Source organism: Bufo bufo, chromosome 8 (assembly GCF_905171765.1).
Source record: "Bufo bufo chromosome 8, aBufBuf1.1, whole genome shotgun sequence".
NCBI classification, from domain to species: domain Eukaryota; kingdom Metazoa; phylum Chordata; class Amphibia; order Anura; family Bufonidae; genus Bufo; species Bufo bufo.
This window is the reverse complement of record NC_053396.1, coordinates 105,774,792-105,797,829: the sequence shown is the minus strand read 5'-3', so window position 1 is coordinate 105,797,829 and position 23,038 is coordinate 105,774,792. Positions and strand designations below refer to the sequence as shown.

At 43.2% G+C, this 23,038-nt stretch overlaps 1 protein-coding gene across 3 annotated transcripts in view; it reads right to left on the bottom strand.

The window, feature by feature from the left end:
• Window positions 1–23,038, bottom strand: part of LOC121009538 (ligand of Numb protein X 2-like) — a 104,230-nt gene that overhangs the window by 64,769 nt on the left and 16,423 nt on the right. Inside the window, exon 1 of one of the 3 annotated variants that reach the window (XM_040442744.1) lies at window positions 8,140–8,289. The exons of the other annotated variants lie outside the window; for them this stretch is intronic. The gene's annotated coding sequence lies outside the window, so the exon portion shown is untranslated. Of the gene's footprint in view, window positions 1–8,139; window positions 8,290–23,038 lie in introns of those variants that run through there. 3 annotated transcript variants of the gene reach the window in all.

The window sequence follows — 23,038 nt, the reverse complement described above, 5'->3', positions numbered from 1 at the left end:
CATAACTGCCGAGTGGCGAAGACTGTTATTGGAGCCACACATTTACACTGGGCATTGCCGTCTATTCTAAGGTATGAAAGGCATCGCTAGGAATAATGATGCTCCCTGCTAACTTCATGGATTATAACAGATCATCGCCTAGGCAGGAAACTGTTCCATGTGTGCACTCCTAACACAGGTAATAGTATTTACAATTTGCAAAAGTAATTATTTTATTGAATTTAATTCATTATAACAATATAATAACATTTGCAAAGGATATGTTGGCAAATCTCTCAATTTTAACATCAGTTTGAGGGTTTAGTAAGACCGCAGAGTGCACCTGTCTTTGCAAATATTATTATACTAGTTATCACATCCACATAATTGCTATCTTGTGTAGGATGTCTATTGTGGTACTTGTGGTCCGCTGCGGGCATCCTCCACTGTATGCATTTTTGCTGGGGATTGCCATTAGCAACGGGCCACAAGTGCAGGATTTGCTCCCCTGTATATACATGCACAACTGCATATGGGTTTGAGCACTTCCTGCCTGTGTAACAACACGCCATTTTTTCAATTGGTTTGAATTTAATTCATACAAATAGAAAAGTAATAAAATAATACAAAGTGTAAGCACAGTAAATACAATACCAGTGGAAGCAGATGGTCCAGAATTTGAGGCAATGGTGATGGACTGCGAGGTAAGGCCCACTGGCCCTGCTTTCTGCTTCACCAGGTACGGTGCCAGGATTCCCATGTTTTCCTGCAATGGTTTGAATAACTGTGGTCCATATACTCAGGGATCTGATCTGCCTTCTGCTCTACTTGAATTAAGGCCTCAAAGGCACGGATATAGTTTAAAAAAATGAGTGATTATTGAGCAGTAATATTCAGTGGAACTATTGAAACAGGTAAAGGTGTGTCACAACCGGTAATCTCTAGAATTTAACATTGTGTTTATGACCAGGAGAGGACGAGGACAGCTAGTTGTAGAATAAGTCGATAAGTGCTAAGTATATAACTACAGGAATTCAGGGCTATGGCAAAGCTCATCACTGCTGACAGAACAATGTGCAGAAAAGACCAATTTACTGAATTACTTAAAAAGGGGAAGGGGGAAAAACTATTACTACCTGATGATCTAATCCGAGCAACCAAAATGCAGCAGGGCAGCTTGGTCAGCGGGCTCTGGGAATACAATACAGCATGAAGTCATCTTTCGTTCAGCAAGTTGCAGGAAGCCACTTGCGGTCACATTTGGCCCGTTTCACACTTGCGTCGCCGCATTCCAGTTTTGAGATCGGGCGGAGGATGTCAGAACCGAGACGGACATTTCATTCTCAATGGGAACAAAACTCATCAGGATCCATTCTGTTCTGTTTTGGTGCGTTTTTTTCACCGGACACAAAACCGCTGCAAGCTGCGGTTTTGTGTCCGGTCATAAAAACTGAAAAAATAGATCCGGAATGAAAATCAATGTAAGTCAATGGTGCCGGATCAGTGTTTTTTTTGTGAGCGAAAAACCTGATCCGGCGCCCATTGACTTACAGTAATTTTCATCTGTTCAGTTTTGATTTAATACAACCGGATCTGAACATAATGGATGCATCCAGAAGTATTAAATGGCACGCATCCGTTTAATTCCTGTTTTGAGATCCTCCCCGGATCTCAATACCAGAATGGCACAACACAAGTGTGAAACAGGTCGTAGCTGCTAAAATAACTATGAGGGTTTTACAAAAAGGACTTGTACGAGCACTAATTGATGTCAGAGTCTAAACCACCTGCAGGTAGGCATAGACACAGCAGTGCCATCTACATAATCCACAGTGAGAACTGTAGGAACAAGTATTTTCATATTAACCCATGCTAAGCTGACATGTGGAAATATATGGCCACACGGAATGGGCAGAAGTCCCTAGATCCACAGCTAAAAATATGCAATTTATGGACAATGTGTGCTGTTACCAGTCTTAGGCCCCTTTCACACGAGCGAGTTTTCCGCGCGGATGCGTTGCGGGAGGTGAACGCATTGCATCCGCACGGAATCCTGACCCATTCATTTCTATGGGGCTGTTCACATGAGCGGTGATTTTCACGCATCACTTGTGCGTTGCGTGAAAATCGCAGCATGCTCCTCTTTGTGCGTTTTTCACGTAACGCAAGCCCCATAGAAATGAATGGGGTTGCGTGAAAATCGCAAGCATCCGCAAGCAAGTGCGGATGCGGTGCGATTTTAACGCATGGTTGCTAGGAGACGATCGGGATGGAGACCCGATCATTATTATTTTCCCTTCTAACATGGTTATAAGGGAAAATAATTGCATTCTGAATACAGAATGCATAGTAAAACAGCGCTGGAGGGGTTAAAAAAAAATTAAAAAATCATTTAACTCACCTTAATCCACTTGATCGCGTAGCCCGGCATCTGCTTGTGTCTCCTTTACTGAATAGGACCTGTGGTGAGCATTAATTATAGTTCAAGGACCTGTGATGACGTCACTCCGGTCATCACATGGTACGTCACATGATCTTTTACCATGGTGATTCACCATGGTAAAAGATCAAGTGATGACCGGAGTGACGTCATCAAAGGTCCTTGAACTATAATTAATGCTCACCACAGGTCCTATTCAGTAAAGGGGACAGAAGTGATACCGGGCTACGCGATCAAGTGGATTAAGGTGAGTTAAATGATTTTTTTATTTATTTTTTAACCCCTCCAGCGCTGTTTTACTATGCATTCTGTATTCAGAATGCTATTATTTTCCCTTATAACTATGTTAGAAGGGAAAATAATACAATCTACAGAACACCGATCCCAAGCCCGAACTTCTGTGAAGAAGTTCGGGTTTGGGTACCAAACACGCGCGATTTTTCTCACGCGAGTGCAAAACGCATTACAATGTTTTGCACTCGTGCGGAAAAATCGCGGGTGTTCCCGCAACGCACCCGCACATTTTCCCACAACGCCCGTGTGAAAGAGGCCTTAGGGGTATGTCCACAGAAGAGGTCACGGATTTCACTCTTTGCAATGGCCAGTGTGAAATCTGCTGCAAATCCAAAAGCAAAAACTGCAACAAATCTACGTGGAAGCCATGTAGATTGTGCCATGGAGTTTATGCTGTCAGGGCCCTTTACACAGACCGAGAATCTGCCAGATAATCACTAACAGGCATTTATAGGAACGTTACCTGGCGTTGTAAAGGTGCCACCGATTACCCGATGAATGAGCGAAATGCTTATTTGTCGGCAATTGGATCATTTGTGCAGGCACCTAAATAGTTATTGTGGCGTCTAATCATGATCAGTATGGGGATGAGCAATGGCATTAGCAATCACTGCTCCCCATACTGAGGAGGAGGACGCATAGTGACATGCTACGGTTTTCTCTTTTGCCTGATCAGTCAAAATGACTGAACTGAAGACATCCTGATGCATCCTGAACAGATTGCTCTCCATTCAGAATGCATGGGGATATGCCTGATCAGTTCTTTTCCGGTATAGAGCCCCTGTGACGGAACTCTATGCCGGAAAAGAAAAACGCTAGTGTGAAAGTAGCCTAAGTGGTCAGTGCAAAAACTGTAGGATTTTTGTATATGTAGATAGGGACATAAAAAATTATTTGGGAACATTTTTATAATAAAAACTTGATTTAAACTATTCCCTTTGAACTTACACAAATTCTGTCAGTTTTCCTCTCGTTTCCTGTAGTATTTTGTAAGAATCCATTAAAGGGGTCGTCTGGTTTTCCCATATTGATGACTCCCAACAACCCTGTCGATGAGCTGTTTGAAAAGACCGTGGTGAAGGCGACCTTCTCTTCACCATTTACCTGTGTCAGGCTTTCACATCTGCATTTTTGCTGGATCCGGCAGGGGATCAGCAAAAACGCATCCGATCAATAATACAACCGTCTATATCCGTTCAGGACTGATCCAGTTGTACAAGACAGATCCCCAAAAAACTGATCCGGCACCAGTATCCATGCTGTACACAAAACCGCTGCTTGCGTTCTGCTGCACTCTGTTCAAGTTTGTTCCGTTTTGCCCCCTTTGAACATGAACGGGGAGAAAACTGAAGCGTTTTGCTGCGGTTTTGAGATCCTGTGATGGACCACAAAACCGTACAACAAAACGTAGATGTGAAAGCAGCCTCAGTGAAAATCGGACCGTCCTTCAGTGTGCTTTAGTTTTTTTCCCCCCTACCCACTGACCTGAATGGGCAAGTAATGAGAAAAAATAAAATAAAATAGAGAACATGTTGCATTTTCTTTCACGCACAGAAAAATAAAAAAAAATAAAAAATCGCATATACATAGAGCCATAGACTTTTATGGGCCACTTTTCAGTGCGGAAGAGATACACAAGAAAATAACAAAAGCATCATTTTTTCCTTTGTGAAGTGTTTTTCTCCCCAATGTGATCCTGTATCTCACCTACAGCAGATACATGTCCCCTGCCAAGTCATAACACACACTATCAATGGAGAGAGGAGTTACAGTCCCATTGCTGGAGGTGACGGTATACGGCCAGCGCCATTTCCAGCTTGGTATTGAGCGTGCTTTGAGTCACATGCCCAATTCTACATTGATTAGTTGGTGGCAAAAATCCAGGTTTCCTTGTATGACAAGAAAAGCCAATTCCTTTTTTTCCTGTGACACAGACATGTGCCAGTGAGGAAACATATCAGCCTGCGGTCATTTCAGAAGAAGCAATTGTGTGAGGTGTTCGGCACACAGGCACCAGGTCACTAATTCAGGTTACGCATATAAGTATTGATACTTGGGGTACCTGCACGCGGGTGCGGGCGAATGCAAAGTGTCCATAACAATTGTCTGTTCTCATACACTTTGCTGGAACTGTATAACGATGCGGGTTTTCAGCACAGAAAAACAGAGTGTGCAAGTAGCATAAAAGGGAATCTGTCATCAGGGAATTGACTGTAAACCAGGCACAAAGCCTTGTAGGACTAGCTCAGCTGAGTGTAATGATACCTTTCACTTAAGAGTCCATTCACACAGCCGCAGAATGGGTCCGCATCCGTTCCGCAAATTGCAGGAATGGACGCGGACAGCACACAGTGTGCTGTCCGCATTTCCGGAGCACGCCCCCGATCTTCCAATTGTGGACAAGACTAGGCAGTTATATGGGGGTGCCGGCCGGGTGTATTGCGGATCCGCAATATACTACAGAAGTGTGAATGGACCCTTAGGGATATTGCACACTTTTTTTCCCCCGTTTCCGTTCCGTTTTTGCGTTCCGTATACGGAACCATTCATTTCAATGAATCTGCAAAAAAACGGAAAGTACTCTGTATGCCTTCCATTTCCATATTTCCGTTCAAAGATAGAACATGTCCTATTTTCCACATAAAGGACAAGGATAGTACTGTTAAATCAGGGGCCAGCTGTTCCGTTCCGCAAAAAACGGAATGCACACGGACGTCATCCATATTTTTTGCGGACTGCAAAATACTGAAAAAGCCATACGGTTGTGTGCAAGAGGCCTTAGGCCTCTTTCACATGAGCGTGACGGATTAGGTCCGGATGCGTTCAGGGTGCGTTCGGTGAAACTCGCACCATTTTGCAAGAAAGTTCAGTCAGTTTTGTCTGCAATTGCGTTCCCTTGTTCAGTTTTTTCTGCGTGAGTGCAATGCGTTTTGATGCGTTTTTCACACGCGTGATAAAAAACTGAAGGTTTACAAACAACATCTCTTAGCAACCATCAGTGAAAAACGCATCGCACCTGCTTGCGGATGCAATGCGTTTTTCACTGAAGCCCTATTTACTTCTATGGGGCCAGGGCTGCGTGAAAAACGCAGAATATAGAACATGCTGCAATTCTCACTCAACGCAGAACTGATGCGTGAAAAAAAACCCGCTCATGTACACAGACCCACTGACATGAATGGGTCAGGATTCAGTGCGGGTGCTATGCGTTTACGTCACGCATTGCACCCGCGCGGAAAACTTGCTCGTGTGAAAGGGGCCTTAGTTGTCTGTTACTTTTTTCTGGAGGAGGAGGACTTGTAATACATATGAAAATAAGTGCACTGAGGGCGGACCAAGCCGCTCTGTGCACCCTGTTCCCCCTACTTCTAATGCCAGGCTCTTCCCCTCCTTTCTGTTTGACAGGGCCATGCAAGATGGAGATGCAAGAACCTGGCCCTGGCAATCAAGAATGACAGAATGGGGCTAGCAGATGAAGCACAAGGAGAAAGGGTGCACAGAGTGGCCTGGTCCGCCCCCAGTGCACTTAACTGTAGATTTGTATATGGATTAAAAGTATGTTTATCTGTAGAATGAAGTAACATATGGCTAAGTGAAAGGTATCATTACACTCAGCTGAGCGAGCCCTACAAGGCAATGGGCCTGGTTTACAATGAATATCCTGGTGACAGATTCCCTTTAATCCGTTTTACCAGCGAGGGATAATCGGTACAACAGACCCAATATAATTATTAGTGATCTTAATTTACTGATATTATTTATGATCATAGTTTTGACACATACAACTACGGCCTTATGCACATGGCTGTATCCACAGACCCGCAAAGTACGGATACCTTCCGTCTGCAATCCTTATTTTACTCCCTCCCATTAGGGTACTCACACTGGCGTTTTTGTTTTCCGGTATCGAGTTCCATCCTAGGGGCTCAATACCAGAAAAAAACTGATCAGTTTTATCCTAATGCATTCTGAATGGAGAGCAATCCGTTCAGGATATAGCAGTTCAGTCCCTTTTACGTTTTTTGGACGGAGAAAATACAGCAGCATGCTGGAGTTTTATCTCCGGCCAAAAATACTGATCACTTGCCGGAATGCATTGAAATGTATTAGTGTCGGATCCGGCATTAAGTGTTCCAGCAAAATGGATCCGGCTTTTCAGTCTGCGCATGTGCAGACCTTTAAAAATGCAAAAAAAAATAATACATGATCAGTTTTTCCGGATGACACCGGAGAGACAGGTATTCATAGGATTCAGATATATTGGGCAGACTAGATGGGCCAAATGGTTCTTATCTGCCGACACATTCTATGTTTCTATATTTCTATGTATTGTAATGCATTTGTCAGACGGATCCGTCTGATAAATGCCATCAGTTTGCATCCGGACAGAACTGCCTGCCGGAATCCTCTGCCACAAGTGTGAAAGTACCCTTAGACATGCCAATACTTGTCCTCAAGTTGGATAAGAACGAGACATACAGATAACGTCCGTGTGCTGTCCGTTTGTTTTGGTGGACCCATAGAAAAGAATGGGTCCATGTCCAATCTGCAAAAATGCGGACTAGACACAGATACAAAATGGATGCAAAATAAGACCTCATGCAGTCGACCACATGGCGTTTTGCAGTCAGCGAACCACGGATCTGCAATACACGGATACCGACCATGCGTGTCCCGCACGTCCTGCCCCACTGTAAAAATGCCTAATCTTGTCCGTAAAATAGACAATAATAGGACTTGTTCTATTTTTTTTTATTGCGAAATGGACATATGGTTACACAGATGTCTTCCATGTGATGTCCGTATATTTGTGGCCCCTTAGAAATAAAAAAAAATAAGGATCGGATGCGGACTGAAAATAAGTTTGTGTGCATGAGGCTTAAGACTGATGTCCTGATGGCCTCCACCCCTTCATTGCATACTCGTCTTCGTGTCTACATGTATTTAGAGAAGGGACTGAGTTGGATGTCATTGTTACATTATATAATATTATTTTTGGTTATATTTCTGGATACTTTATATTATTTGCTTTCTTAAAGGTTGCAGAGCAGCCATTATATGCTGCATGAACAACCTGTCAAGTAAACCTGGTCTCCTAATGAAACAGTATGGTGGACAATTTATTCCGCTGTCTGTGCAAACAAGTAGGCTGCTTCTGTAAACTGACTTTCCCCCGGAGTCTAAAAACCCGTCGACTGGAGGACCTTTTTACACATAACTTCCGTGCACGTTGCATAATCCGGCTACATAGTTATTATCCGTACAAGACTTTGTGTCTTTCACAATGTTCTCATTAATCCTACACGCTATTTATAAAAGTCCACTCATGGACAGACTAGAGCATAATTACAGATGTAGCAGAGCTAGCACTGCCATTAGTCTGTGGGCTACACAGTGAGGTTACATGTAAAAAGACAAGTACGTACCCCCGGCTCCACGGTCCTCTTCTCCCCTCTCTCTGTCCACCACGGTTAATCAGCAAAGGCAATTTCGTCCTTTTTGCAGAGGTTTAATACTTTGCCTGCAAATAGGTGAGCAAGCAGCTTAGAAGCCATCCGGTCTCCTGTGACATGCCAGGAATTTCCATCTTATTACTGGACGGGGAGGAGCTGTGTACGGGGTGTACGGGGTGTAGGGAGAGGCCAAAGAAGCAGAGTGATGAAGAAGAACTGACACATTTCAGGGCTTCTTCAATCTATCTATGTACATGGGGTGTATGCCAGAATTCAGAATAGAAGATGATAATTTGCTGGTCCTGGAGGCTTCTTTGTTGTATAACATGCTCGGATCTAAATATTCACAGATGGCAGCAGAGTTCTTATAGTGGATAGTAAGAAGGATGGAACAAGACTGCATGACTACAGCTGAAGAGAAAAGGGACTTATTTCTGTATTGTATACTTGTCTACTTGGAAATTAGGGAGAAATTGCCAATTTGTTTCCCTAGATGTTTGCGTCACCCCTTAGGGTACTTTCACACTTGCGTTGTTTGATTCTGGCAGGCAGTTCCGTTGCCGGAACAAGCAAACTGTATGCAAACGCATGTCATTTTTTTCAGAGTGATCAGGTATTTTTCAGACTGATCAGGATCCTGATCAGTCTGAAAAATGCCTAATCAGTCAGAAAAATGCATTGCAATACCAGATCCGTTTTTCCAGTGTTATCAGGCAAAACGGATCCAGTATTTATTTTTTTACATTTTTAAAGGTCTGCGCATGCGCAAGGGCATGGCGAGAGTGGTGTGAGTGTGGGACCGTCGGCTCTCGTAATTCATCATTATTTATATCCGAAATTGGAGGAAATAATGACCGACATCTATGGCACATGGAGAGGCGGAGGAGGCAGGTAATTTATAACAATGCCTGTGCCTCCTCCATCAGAGCAGGTTCTATTGAGATCGATGTAGCACACACCAGTCTTGATAAATCAGGGCACAAAACCTACAGGTAATTTACCAGCCCTCCGACTGGTGCGGGAGAATAGCCTACTCTTCTAGAAGACTGGAGTCCCCCCCCAGACATTCTGGAGGAGTAGCAACACTAGCCCACCCCAGTTTATCATCTTTTAACGGATATATTGTGAGCAATGTTAAATTATAATTAAATAATTCAGCACTCAATTTACAGTGTAAAAAACTAAACAGAAAACCTATAAAAAAAACAGTACAGAATTATATATTACTTCATAAAGCTGAATAAACTTTTTTAGAGAACCTTTTAGTAAATATGCTGAGTGTGGGGGAGGCATTGGGATGAGCTGTCTTGCCTACAGCAAAAACTGTCTCTAACACCTGAATCCAGACAATAGGGATTCCCCTTGAGAGCATTAGCCGCTGTTGTGTGCAGGAGGGGGGATGTGATGTGAGCGCCGGGCAGGGGTGAGAGGCTGCTGAGTCAGTTGACTGATGTGCATTGACAGTGCTCTACGCACATCAGTTTATTTATTTTTTAACATTTTCTTTTTGTTTCATATAATGATTTTGTTTTAATTTAAAAGGGGTTGTCCGAGTTATATAAATATAGGCCAATCTGCTTTATAACATATCTAATAATACCTTTGTAAATTACTCTTTTTATCTATATCATCTTGTTCCTTCTGTGCTGATGCGGGTCACGTAACCCGCGACGTCATCCAGCCAGCTCCCTGTGCTGATGTTTTGTGTACAGGATTATTCCTGCCCTAGGGAGTGGCCCGGCTCTGTACACGAAACGTCAGAGCCTTGTGTGCCCGCCCCCTCCCTCTGCGTCAGGCTGCCTCCTGTGAGGCATGCGCGATCCTTACTAGTGCCGGTAGCCTTGTGAAAAGAGCATCGCGCCGGATCCACAGGAGCCCTCTGCGTCTGGCTGCCGGCCGACTCTTGTGGTGATCCTATGGAAAAAGAGTATAGCCCTGATCTACTGGCCATCGGACCCCAAAGCCACCCCCCACGAACAAAACCAAGTAAATCATTGTCCTTGATAGAAAAGATATGTAGATGTCAAAGATATATATAGATATATATCTCATCTATATACACTCACCTAAAGAATTATTAGGAACACCTGTTCTATTTCTCATTAATGCAATTATCTAGTCAACCAATCACATGGCAGTTGCTTCAATGCATTTAGGGTTGTGGTCCTGGTCAAGACAATCTCCTGAACTCCAAACTGAATGTCAGAATGGGAAAGAAAGGTGATTTAAGCAATTTTGAGCGTGGCATGGTTGTTGGTGCCAGACGGGCCGTTCTGAGTATTTCACAATCTGCTCAGTTACTGGGATTTTCACGCACAACCATTTCTAGGGTTTACAAAGAATGGTGTGAAAAGGGAAAAACATCCAGTATGCGGCAGTCCTGTGGGCAAAAATGCCTTGTGGATGCTAGAGGTCAGAGGAGAATGGGCCGACTGATTCAAGCTGATAGAAGAGCAACGTTGACTGAAATAACCACTCGTTACAACCGAGGTATGCAGCAAAGCATTTGTGAAGCCACAACACGCACAACCTTGAGGCGGATGGGCTACAACAGCAGAAGACCCCACCGGGTACCACTCATCTCCACTACAAATAGGAAAAAGAGGCTACAATTTGCCCAAGCTCACCAAAATTGGACTGTTGAAGACTGGAAAAATGTTGCCTGGTCTGATGAGTCTCGATTTCTGTTGAGACATTCAAATGGTAGAGTCTGAATTTGGTGTAAACAGAATGAGAACATGTATCCATCCTCTGATGGCTACTTCCAGCAGGATAATGCACCATGTCACAAAGCTCGAATCATTTCAAATTGGTTTCTTGAACATGACAATGAGTTCACTGTACTAAAATGGCCCCCACAGTCACCAGATCTCAACCCAATAGAGCTTCGTGCCCTGGATGTGCATCCCTCAAATCTCCATCAACTACAAGATGCTATCCTATCAATATGGGCCAACATTTCTAAAGAATGCTATCAGCACCTTGTTGAATCAATGCCACGTAGAATTAAGGCAGTTCTGAAGGCAAAAGGGGGTCCAACACCGTATTAGTATGGTGTTCCTAATTCTTTAGGCGAGTGTATATGTATGTGGAGATATATATTTACCGATATACACTCACCTAAAGAATTATTAGGAACACCTGTTCTATTTCTCATTAATGCAATTAGCTAGTCAACCAATCACATGGCAGTTGCTTCAATGCATATAGGGGTGTGGTCCTGGTCAAGACAATCTCCTGAACTCCAAACTGAATGTCAGAATGGGAAAGAAAGGTGATTTAAGCAATTTTGAGCGTGGCATGGTTGTTGGTGCCAGACGGGCCGGTCTGAGTATTTCACAATCTGCTCAGTTACTGGGATTTTCACGCACAACCATTTCTAGGGTTTACAAAGAATGGTGTGAAAAGGGAAAAACATCCAGTATGCGGCAGTCCTGTGGGCAAAAATGCCTTGTGGATGCTAGAGGTCAGAGGAGAATGGGCCGACTGATTCAAGCTGATAGAAGAGCAACGTTGACTGAAATAACCACTCGTTACAACCGAGGTATGCAGCAAAGCATTTGTGAAGCCACAACACGCACAACCTTGAGGCGGATGGGCTACAACAGCAGAAGACCCCACCGGGTACCACTCATCTCCACTACAAATAGGAAAAAGAGGCTACAATTTGCACGAGCTCACCAAAATTGGACTGTTGAAGACTGGAAAAATGTTGCCTGGTCTGATGAGTCTCGATTTCTGTTGAGACATTCAAATGGTAGAGTCTGAATTTGGTGTAAACAGAATGAGAACATGTATCCATCCTCTGATGGCTACTTCCAGCAGGATAATGCACCATGTCACAAAGCTCGAATCATTTCAAATTGGTTTCTTGAACATGACAATGAGTTCACTGTACTAAAATGGCCCCCACAGTCACCAGATCTCAACCCAATAGAGCTTCGTGCCAACATTTCTAAAGAATGCTATCAGCACCTTGTTGAATCAATGCCACGTAGAATTAAGGCAGTTCTGAAGGCAAAAGGGGGTCCAACACCGTATTAGCAGGGCTGTGGAGTCGGAGTCTGAGTCGGAGTCGAGGAGTCGGAGTCGGGGGAAATTTTGGGTACCTGGAGTCGGAGTCGGCAAACAATGCACCGACTCCGACTCCTACTAAATTTAGATTGGAATAAAAAAAAAAAGCAAGTTTAAATGTCCCAATTCACAAAAAGTTATAATTAATGACTTCTCTACTGTAAGAATAAAGACCAATGCATGCAGTGCCTCACGTAACCGCAAAACGAACACGTTAAGTGACCGTGAAGAAGCATGCTTTTCATGTGCTTCACTATATGGCACGCAACGCACAATTAGGAGCTGCAATACTTATACTTTCCATAGTGTTGTGTTCTGCTTTTACAGGGAACGCAGCGTCCATGTGTAACCTAGCCTCTCACTGATAAGGGATTAAATAAATATGTTTTTTGCAGGACTAGAGAGTGAGACACTTGTATAAGTGAAGGGAATGGAGGGCCAATAGCTCAAGACTGAAGCTGTAAACCATTGGAAAAACTGCTGTCATTTAGCTAAGGCTATAAAAACTTGTAAACTCCGATTGTTAGCTTAAACTTTAAACATGACTATGGGATTCTCCTAGGAAAATCATGTTTTAGAATAAATGCCCCTTCCTGGATCCTCCCACTGCCCTATCTTCAGCAGCAAATAAGCACACAAAGGAGAAAGCAGCAGCCCAACTACCTCTCTGCTAGAAGAGCTTAGAAGAACTTGTGTTTGTCTTTTGCTTAAACTGTGCAATACAGTAGACTGTTGGCTTCCCAGCCAGTAGTCCTGTGGTAGGTTGCGTTTCTTTCCCTCAAGGAATGTATAAAATACATTTGCATATTAATACAGAGGAGTCGGAGTCAGGGAGTCGGAGTCGGAAGTACATAAAAGAATTATTAGGAACACCTGTTCTATTTCTCATTAATGCAATTAGCTAGTCAACCAATCACATGGCAGTTGCTTCAATGCATTTAGGGGTGTGGTCCTGGTCAAGACAATCTCCTGAACTCCAAACTGAATGTCAGAATGGGAAAGAAAGGTGATTTAAGCAATTTTGAGCGTGGCATGGTTGTTGGTGCCAGACGGGCCGCTCTGAGTATTTCACAATCTGCTCAGTTACTGGGATTTTCACGCACAACCATTTCTAGGCAGGGCCGGCGCCACCAATTAGCAGAGTAGGCCACCGCGTAGAGCGCACTCTGCCTGGGGGCGCCGGCACTCTGGAGTCCGAATCCCAAGCAGTAGCACCCGGCCGCTGCCTGCGCCCCGCCCCCTACTTGTGATCCATCTGACATCATCTCCTTGACTCCTGTACTTGCCGTCCGGATGCGCTGCTAGTGCGAGCATGAGTTTGTTCAGTCACTTTGGGCAGAGCGAGCGGCACGCAAGTGACACACAGCTACGAGACCCTGGTGTATTTAAATCTCATTTAGGCTGTCTTTCAGAAAAGTTTCTCCTGGGATTCGAACTCACGACCTTTCACATCAGAGGAAAGGCATTTACCCACACAGCTATGAAAGCTGTATAGCTAATTGCTTATATATATTTTTTTTAAGCAACTAGCTATACAGCTCTCATAGCTGTGTGGGTAAATGCCTTGCCTCTAATGTGAAAGGTTGTGAGTTCGAATCCCAGGAGAAACTTTTCTGAAAGTGCTTTTTTTTTTTTTAAATACCGGACTGTTACTTTACTGCCACGGGGGAGGGGGGGGGGCTATTGGCGCCATGATACTGGCACATGGAGGGGGGAGGAGAGAGGCACTTGATACTGGCACAATAGGGGGCAGGGGGAGAGGATGGCACTATGATATTAGCACATGGAGGGGCAAGAAATGGACATGAATCATGAGGGGCAGAAATGTGAAATGATGGGGGGGGGGGGTCAAGAAATGGACATGAATCATGAGGGGCAGAAATGTGAAATGATGGGTGGGGGGGGGGAGGGGCACCAAAATGTAGATTTGCTTGTGTTGACAAAAATCCTTGCACCGGCCCTGACTTCGGGCGTGCAATCCCACGAGACCAGTGACCTCCAGAGGTGGGTCTCGCGGGATCACGCACCGAAGACACATGATAGACTGAGAGCCATAATTTTTTCAGTTTTTGGGCGATTACCTTGGGTAGGGTATGATTTTTGCAGGATGAGATGACTGTTTTATTGGCACTATTATGGGGTGCGTGTGACTTTTTGATCGCTTGCTATTACACTTTTTGTGATGTAAGGTGACAATTTTTATTTTATTTAGCACAGTTTTTAGTTTTTACGGTGTTCATCTGAGGGGTTAGGTCATGTGATATTGTTATAGAGCCGGTCAATACGGATGCGGCGATACCTAATATGTATACTTATTTTTTTATTTATGTAAGTTTTACACAATAACAGCTTTTTTAAAACAAAAAAAAATGATGTTTTAGTGTCTCCATATTCTGAGCCATAGTTTTTTTTTTGGGCGATTGTCTCAGGTAGGGGCTAATTTTTTGCGGGATGAGGTGACGGTTAGATTGGTACTATTTTGGTGGGCAAATGCTTTTTTGATCGCTTGCTGTTGTACTTTTTGTGATGTAAGGTGACAAAAAAATTGTTTATTTAGCACAGTTCTTATTTTTTACAGTGTTCATCTGAGGGGTTAGGTCATGTGATATTTTTATAGAGCTGGTCGATACGGACGTGGCGATACCCAATATGTATACTTTTTTGTTTTCCCCTATTCTTTACCAATTTTTTTTAACTTTATTATTTGGGGAAAATTAAGTTTTTGTTTATTTTTAGTTGAAACGTAATTTTTTGGGGGGAAAACTTTTTTTTTTAACTTTTTTTTTCACTAAATTTTTTGTCCCACTTTGGGACTTGAACTTTTGGGGGTCTAATCCTTTACAATGCATTCCAATACTTCTGTATTGGAATGCATTGGCTGTATGAGTAATACTGTGTGTATTACTCATACAGCTTCCGGCCTGTGAGATCCAGGGGCTGGATCTCACAGGCACGTCACAGGAAGGCAGCGCGATGCCTTCCTTAGACATCGCGCTGCCTTCCATGCCATCGGGTCCCCCCTACAGCCGCATGGGGACCCGATGGCACCGCCAGCCGCCGCAATAGGTAAAAGCTGCAAACCGCAGGTCTGAATTGACCTGTGGTTTGCAGCAATCGCCGGCATGGGGGGGTCACGGGACCCCCCCGGGCATTTAGCCGAGGTGCCTGCTCAATGATTTGAGCAGGCACCGGCTTCTGATCACCGCCCGCCGGTGATCAGAAATACACAGGGCGTACAGGTACGCCCTGTGTCCTTAACCACTTGCCATCCGGGCCATTTGCCCCCTTCCTGACCAGGCCAAATTTTGCAAAACTGACATATCTCACTTTATGTGGTAATAACTTTGGAACGCCTTTATTTATCCAAGTCATTCAGAGATTGTTTTCTCGTGACACATTGTACTTCATGATAGTCATAAATTTGAGTCAAAATATTTCACCTTTATTTATGAAAAAATCCCAAATTTACCCAGAAATTTGAAAAATTCGCAATTTTCGAAATTTCAATTTCTCTGCTTTTAAAACAGAAAGTGATACCTCATAAAATATTTATTATTTAACATTCCCCATATGTCTACTTTATGTTGGCATCATTTTGGAAATGTCATTTAATTTTTTTAGGATGTTAGAAGGCTTAGAAGTTTAGAAGCAATTCTTCAAATTTTTAAGAAAATTGCCAAAACCCACTTTTTAAGGACCAGTTCAGGTATGAAGTCACTTTGTGGGGCCTACATAGTAGAAACTACACCCCTCAAGGTATTCATAACCGATTTTACAAACTTTGTTAACCCTTTAGGCGTTCCACAAGAATTAAAGGAAAATGGAGATCAAATTTTTAAATTTCACTTTTTTAGCAGATTTTCCATTTTAATCAATTTTTTTCTTTAACACATTGATGGTTAACAGCCAAACAAAACTCAATATTTATTACCCAGATTCTGCGGTTTACAGAAACACCCCACATGTGGTCATAAACTGCTGTACGGGCACACGGCAGGGCGCAGAAGAAAAGGAACTCCACATGGTTTTTAGATGCCATGTCCCATTTGAAGCCCCCTGATGCACCCTTACAGTAGAAACTCCCAAGAAGTGACCCCATTTTGGAAACTAGGGGATAGGGTGCCAGTTTTATTAGTACTATTTTTGGGTACATATGATTTTTTGATCATTCATTATAACACTTTATGGGGCAAGGTGACCAAAAAATTGGTTTTTTTAGCACAGTTTCTATTTGTTTATTTTTACAGCGTTCACCTGAGGGGTTCTGTCAAGTGACATTTTTATAGAGCAGATTGTTACGGACGTGGCGATACCTAATATGTATACTTTTTCTCATTTATTAAAGTTTTACACAATAATAGCATTTTTGAAACAAAAAAATTATGTTTTAATGTGTCCATGTTCTGAGAGCTATAGTTTTTTTATTTTTTGAGAGATTTTCTTATGTAGGGGCTCATTTTTTGCGGGATGAGGTGACGGTTTCATTGGTACTATTTTGTGGGACATACGCATTTTTGATCACTTGGTGTTGCACCTTTTGTGATGCAAGGTGACAAAAATTGCTTGTTTTGACACAGTTTTTTTTTTTTTTTTTTTTTACGGTGTTCACCCGAGGGGTTAGGTCATGTGATATTTTTATAGAGCTGGTTTTTACGGACGCAGCAATACCTAATATGTATACTTTTTTTTATTTGTTTCACTTTAACACAATAATAGCATTTTTGAAACCAAAAAAATGATGTTTTAGTGTCTCCGTGTTCTAAGAGCTATAGTTTTTTTATTTTTTAAGAGATTTTCTTATGTAGGGGCTCATTTTTTGCGGGATAAGGTGACGGTTTTATTGGTACTATTTTGTGGGACATACGCGTTTTTGATCACTTGGTGTTGCACCTTTTGTGATGCAAGGTGACAAAAATTGCTTGTTTTGACAGTTTTTTTTTTACGGTGTTCACCCGAGGGGTTAGGTCATGTGATACTTTTATAGAGCTGGTTTTTACGGACGCGGCGATACCTAATATGTCTATTTTATTTTATTTTTTCTATTTTTAATTTTTTTTTTTTATTCCTTACTTGGGAACTTTTTTTTTTTTACATGTGAAACTTTATTTTATTTAATTTTTTCAACCCTTTATTATTTTTTTTTTTTTTTACACTTTTCGTCCCCCATAAGGTCATACAAGACCTCTGGGGGACATTTGCTTCACTTTTTCTTTTTTTTTCACAGTTGATTTCTCCTGTAACTGGGGCTGACATAGTAGCCCCAGTTACAGTGGAAATGCACCCCTATAGAGGCTGTACAGCAGCAATCTAGCGCTGTACAGCCTCACAGCAGGGCTGATCGAGGTCTCTGAGAGACCTCACACAGCTCCTGCACACTCCGGTCACGGCGGTCACATGACCGCCGGGCCGGAACAGAAAGCGCACAGCGCTTCCTTCTCTGCAGACACAGCGCTCGGTGAGCGCTGTGTCTGCAGCGATCGTGAAGGCAGGGACACCTGGGCACTGTCCCTGCCTCCTCTCTGGGTTGCCCTGCTGTCACTGACAGCGGGCAACCCGATCAGCAGCTGCACGATTAGCGTGCAGCTGCTATTTCTGACAGGACGTTCTAAAACGTGCTGTCAGAAATAGACGTCCACCCATAGGACGTTTATATCCTATAGGCGGACGGGAAGTGGTTAAGTACCAGGACACAAGGGCGTACCTGTACGCCCTGTGTCCTGAAGAGGTTAAAGCTCTCCTACAGCAGTAAAGAGAAATGGCTGGGTTATGGGAACCTGGAGTAAAACTGTATGTGGAGACTGGAGGACCTGTGAGCTTCTATTGGCTGATAAGGGTCATGTGACCAAGCTTCTATTGGCTAATGCATTTTTTGGGAACATCTCAGGAACGGTACGTTCTAGAGAGCTGAGACCTGGTCTATAACCTTCCCGGACACCTGATGTACCTGTGTGCCAAATGCGACGGTGCGGATTCCTTTAGTGGACATACATACATACATACACACACTCAGCTTGATATATATAGATATATATATATATATATATATTATATTCAGCAGTATACAGGATGGGAGTATATAATAATTATATATATCTTTTTCACGAGAATGGGGGTCATTTACGTTGGACCCTATGCCTGTTTTAGGAGTTGAAAAATATAAGTCGTAAGACCCCGTTTTTGTACCGTGCTTGCTACTTGGCTGGAGTCGTTTTTACTGAAGGCGCACAGACTGCTGGCGGTGCGTCTAATTTGTGACAAGGCCTGACAAGGTCAGAAATGAATCGCTTTCCCTGCCGGGAGAAACTTTGTAAATGACCCCCAATACCTGTGATGCCCCCTGGTGTATAAGCCAGACAATGTATACAACTGCATGTCATACATTATTTGTCTCCCATTAATTTCCAAAGTAAAATAAATATATATATATATTATATATATATATATATATATATATATATATAAAATATAATATAATATACACTGCTCAAAAAAATAAAGGGAACACAAAAATAACACATCCTAGATCTGAATTAATTAAATATTCTTCTGAAAAACTTTGTTCTTTACATAGTTGAATGTGCTGACAACAAATTCACACACAAAAAAAATATGGAAATCAAATTTTTTAACCCATGGAGTTCTGGATTTGGAGTCACCCTCAAAATTAAAGTGGAAAAACACACTACAGGCTGATCCAACTTTGATGTAATGTCCTTAAAACAAGTCAAAATGAGGCTCAGTAGTGTGTGTGGCCTCCACGTGCCTGTATGACCTCTCTACAATGCCTGTGAATGCTCCTGATGAGGTGGCGGACGGTCTCCTGAGGGATCTCCTCCCAGACCTGGACTAAAGCATCTGTCAACTCCTGGACAGTCTGTGGTGCAACGTGACGTTGGTGGATAGAGCAAGACGTGATGTCCCAGATGTGCTCAATTGGATTCAGGTCTGGGGAACGGGCGGGCCAGTCCATCAATGCCTTCGTCTTGCAGGAACTGCTAACACACTCCAGCCACATGAGGTCTAGCATTGTCTTGCATTAGGAGGAACCCAGGGCCAACCGCACCAGCATATGGTCTCACAAGGGGTCAGAGGATCTCATCTCGGTACCTAATGGCAGTACATGGAGGGCTGTGCGGCCCTCCAAAGAAATGCCACCCCACACCATTACTGACCCAATGCCAAACCGGTCATGCTGGAGGATGTTGCAGGCAGCAGAACGTTCTCCACGGCATCTCCAGACTCTGTCACGTCTGTCACATGTGCTCAGTGTGAACCTGCTTTCATCTGTGAAGAGCACAGGGCGCCAGTGGCGAATTTGCCAATCTTGGTGTTTTCTGGCAAATGCCAAATGTCCTGCACGGTGTTGGGCTGTAAGCACAACCCCCACCTGTGGACGTCGGGCCCTCATATCACCCTCATGGAGTCTGTTTCTGACCGTTTGAGCAGACACATGCACATTTGTGGCCTGCTGGAGGTCATTTTGCAGGGCTCCTCCTGTTCCTCCTTGCACAAAGGCGGAGGTAGCGGTCCTGCCTCTGGGTTGTTGCCCTCTTACGGCCTCCTCCACGTCTCCTGATGTACTGGCCTGTCTCCTGGTAGCGCCTCCATGCTCTGGACACTACGCTGACAGACACAGCAAACCTTCTTGCCACAGCTCGCATTGATGTGCCATCCTGGATAAGCTGCACTACCTGAGCCACTTGTGTGGGTTGTAGACTCCGTCTCATGCTACCACTAGAGTGAAAGCACCGCCAGCATTCAAAAGTGACCAAAACATCAGCCAGGAGCATAGGAACTGAGAAGTGGTCTGTGGTCACCACCTGAAGAACCACTCCTTTATTGGGGGGGTCTTGCTAATTGCCTATAATTTCCACCTGTTGTCTATCCCATTTGCACAACAGCATGTGAAATTGATTGTCACTCAGTGTTGCTTCCTAAGTGGACAGTTTGATTTCACAGAAGTGTGATTGACTTGGAGTTACATTGTGTTGTTTAAGTGTTCCCTTTAATTTTTTGAGCAGTGTATATAAAATGCGTAATCAACTAAGCTTTCCTGTCAACTAAGCTTTTACTGTTACTTTTCTCCCATAATGGATTTAGTGCCGCAATTACAGGGGGCAAATTGCCAAAATGCGCCCAAAGGCACAGGGAGCTTGTCGCAATGCCTAAATGACAGAGGTGGCTTCCATCAGCGCCTAAATGACAGAGGTCGCCTGCAGCAGCGCCTAAATGACAGAGGTACCCTGCAGCAGCGCCTAAGTGACAGAGGTGGCCTCCAGCAGTGCCTAAATGACAGAGGTGGCCTCCAGCAGTGCCTAAATGACAGAGGTGGCCTGCAGCAGTGGAAGATAAGCAGTCCGCTACATACCATAGACACAGGATTTTCATTTTGCCCATCACTATAGAACTCCTATCAGTATGATCAGTACGCTGCTAGCACTATAAAATGTGCAGACTGAATTGTACATGCTGAGCCTGCCATCTCAGTGTGACAATCCCCCCTATACAAAATCGCGTTTCACCACAAAGCTGAATTCCATGTTAAGGCAATGTTTATCACAAGCAAGCCCTGCGTTATGTCGCCTCCCACGCTCGACACATTAATCAGCTTGCACTTATCAGTCTTTCTGGAGCAGACATGGGAGCTGAGGGTAATGTTGCATATATTATACTGGTCCCCAATGTATGTAATCACTGTACGGGTTGTAGGAGCGCTTGTCCTTTATAACTGTGCCATGTAAGATGCCCTGGATCAGCCAGTAACGAGCAAATGCATGTTTTTTTAGCTGACTGCATCTTTTATGTGGCAGTAAATATGATTTATCAGCAGCACAGCAGGGGATGTGCTACCCTATGTCACGTGAACATTCATGAGCAATTATAGAAACATAGAATGTGTCGGCAGATAAGAACCATTTGGCCCATCTAGTCTGCCCAATATACTGAATACTATGAATAGCCCCTGGCCCTATCTTATATGAAGGATGGCCTTATGCCTATCCCATGCATGCTTAAACTCCTTCACTGTATTTGCAGCTACCACTTCTGCAGGAAGCCTATTCCATGCATCCACTACTCTCTCAGTAAAGTAATACTTCCTGATATTACTTTTAAACCTTTGCCCCTCTAATTTAAAACTATGTCCTCTTGTAGCAGTTTTTCTTCTTTTAAATATTCTTTCCTCTTTTACCTTGTTGATTCCCTTTATGTATTTAAAAGTTTCTATCATATCCCCTCCGTCTCGTCTTTCTTCCAAGCTATATATGTTAAGGTCCTTTAATCTTTCCTGGTAAGTTTTATCCTGCAATCCATGTACCAGTTTAGTAGCTCTTCTCTGAACTCTCTCTAGAGTATCAATATCCTTCTGGATATATGGTCTCCAGTACTGCGCACAATACTCCAAATGAGGTGTCACTAGTGCTATGTAGAGCGGCATGAGCACCTCCCTCTTTCTACTGGTAATGCCTCTCCCTATACATCCAAGCATTCTGCTAGCATTTCCTGCTGCTCTATGACATTGTCTGCCTACCTTTAACCACCTCAGCCCCCTTAGCTTAAACACCCTTAATGACCAGGCCACTTTTTACACTTCTGACCTACACTACTTTCACCGTTTATTGCTCGGTCATGCAACTTACCACCCAAATGAATTTTACCTCCTTTTCTTCTCACATTGCTGCTGACATTTTAACTTTTTTTGTTATTAATCGAAATTTATTTTTTACTTTCAGCTGTAAACGACATCCATATATAAATTTTTCTCTAAATTTATTGTTCTACATGTCTTTGATAAAAAAAAAAAAAATGTTTGGGTAAAAAAAAAAATTGTTTGGGTAAAAGTTATAGCGTTTACAAGCTATGGTACAAAAATGTGAATTTCTGCTTTTTGAAGCAGCTCTGACTTTCTGAGCACCTGTCATGTTTCCCGAGGTTCTACAATGCCCAGACAGTAGAAAAACCCCACAAATGACCCAATTTCGGAAAGTAGACACCCTAAGGTATTCGCTGATGGGCATAGTGAGTTCATAGAACTTTTTATTTTTTGTCACAAGTTAGCGGAAAATGATGATTTTTATTTTTTTCCTTACAAAGTCTCATATTCCACTAACTTTTGACAAAAAATAAAAACTTCCATGAACTCACTATGCCCATCAAGAAATACCTTGGGGTGTCTTCTTCCCAAAATGGGGTCACTTGTGGGGTAGTTATACTGCCCTGGCATTCTAGGGGCCCTAATGTGTGAGAAGTAGTTTGAAATCAAAATGTGTAAAAAATGCCCTGTGAAATCCTAAAGGTGCTCTTTGGAATGTGGGCCCCTTTGCCCACCTAGGCTGCAAAAAAGTGTCACACATCTGGTATCGTCGTACTCAGGAGAAGTTGGGCAATGTGTTTTGGGGTGTCATTTTACATATACCCATGCTGGGTGAGATAAATATCTCGGTCAAATGCCAACTTTGTATAAAAAAAAAAATGGGAAAAGTTGCCTTTTGCCAAGATATTTCTCTCACCCAGCATGGGTATATGTAAAATGACACCCCAAAACACATTGCCCAACTTCTCCCGAGTACGGCGATACCAGATGTGTGACACTTTTTTGCAGCCTAAGTGGGCAAATGGGCCCACATTCCAAAGAGCACCTTTCGGATTTCACAGGTCATTTTTTACACATTTTGAATTCAAACTACTTACCACACATTAGGGCCCCTAGAATGCCAGGGCAGTATAACTACCCCACAAGTGACCCCATTTTGGAAAGAAGACACCCCAAGGTATTTCTTGATGGGCATAGTGAGTTCAT